We start from the raw sequence: 1,357 nt of genomic DNA, 5'->3' as shown, positions 1-1,357 counted from the left end.
CCAAAGTGCTGGGATTACAGGCTTGAGCCACCGCGCCCGGCCTTTTCTTTTCTTTTCTTTTCTTTTCTTTTTGAGATGGAGTCTGGCTCTGTCGCCCATGCTGGAGTGCAGTGGCACGATCTTGGCTTACTGCAAGCTCTGCCTCTCGGGTTCGCGCCATTCTCCCACCTCACCTGGGACTACAGGTGCCCGCCACCATGCCTGGCTAATTTTTTTGTATTTTTAGTAGAGACGGGGTTTCACCTTGCAGCTCTCTTTCTAGGACTCCCCAGCGTCCTGTCTTCTAGACCAAGGATGCCCGCACTGCACCAGGCCAGCACAGACCCAGCCTCCACTGAGAGGTCAGTACCCACAGGCTGCCCTCAGCTGTAAAGGCCCAGAGTGTGGATGAGCCAGGAAGCACTGCCACCCTTGCACACTTGCTCCCCATCTGGGATCCTCACCCCACCCCAGACCGTTGGAGAGGTCTCCCCAGGTGTCCACCCAGCTTGCTCCCCTGGTTACTGTGCCCACAACATGTGGCACTTCCCCCGCACCCAGCCCCTCCCAATGCAAGCCGTGCCTCACTGCCAGACTGCGCAGGCAGGGAGGGACCTGTCCCCTGTTCCCGGAAGATGGGAGATCGCCCACACCTGGCACTGTGCCCAGCCCCTGCGGGGGCGTCATAAATATCTCCTGAATGATTCATTCATTCCTTTGGAAGAGAAAGCACGACCCCTTAGTGGTTAAAGGTATGGAGTTTGAAGTCACACAGACTTGGGTTCAAATCTGGCTCTGACTTTTGGCTCTGTGATCTTGGTCACGTCTCTGAGCCTGTTTCTTCATGTAAAAAATGGAGTCACCACGACCAGATTAGGCCACAGTGAGGACTGAGATGATGTTGTAAGGCACCAGCACAGAGCTGACCTACAGTTACAGCTTAATCGTGGTGGGAGGGAGTAATTATCCATTCAGAAAAGGGGAAACTTTCCGCTGCGCCTCCTGTGGGTGTTTTCTTTGGCTCCCGGAGGTGCGCGGTATCGGGTCCGTTTTTAAGGTAAAGAAACTGAGGCCTAGAAAGTGAACAGGATAACGCAGAGCGCGAAGGCTGGGGCTGGAACCCAGGCCGGCTGGCTCTGAGTCCAGTGCTTGGCCTGCCTCTCAGAGGCCTGTGAGCACATCCCCACCCATCCCTGTTCCCAGGCCTGGGAGCGAGGGGTTGGGCTTGGCCTCAGGGCGTCCCTGGATTCCAGACGCGCTTGGGGATCTCCGGCTCGGACCCTGGGAGCAGAGACAGCGCTCGAGGTTGTCACTTTAAATTAAAGAGGGAGCGAGCGGGCGAGCGGGCGAGCGGGCGAGCGCGAGGGAGCGCGCGGCG

At 57.6% G+C, this 1,357-nt stretch overlaps 1 protein-coding gene across 2 annotated transcripts in view; it reads left to right on the top strand.

The window, feature by feature from the left end:
- The first annotated feature begins 811 nt into the window (after positions 1 to 811).
- SYT12 (synaptotagmin XII) overlaps positions 812 to 1,357 on the top strand; it is a 26,042-nt gene continuing 25,496 nt past the window's right edge. The window contains exon 1 of one of the 2 annotated variants that reach the window (XM_011942393.1): positions 812 to 862. The gene's annotated coding sequence lies outside the window, so the exon portion shown is untranslated. Of the gene's footprint in view, positions 1,037 to 1,357 lie in introns of both variants that reach the window. The other variant, XM_011942392.1, reaches the window with a different exon arrangement.

Source organism: Colobus angolensis, unplaced genomic scaffold (genome assembly GCF_000951035.1).
Source record: "Colobus angolensis palliatus isolate OR3802 unplaced genomic scaffold, Cang.pa_1.0 Scaffold21, whole genome shotgun sequence".
Lineage (NCBI taxonomy): Eukaryota > Metazoa > Chordata > Mammalia > Primates > Cercopithecidae > Colobus > Colobus angolensis.
Note: the sequence above shows the minus strand (reverse complement) of the source record. Positions and strands in the feature narration are given on the sequence as shown.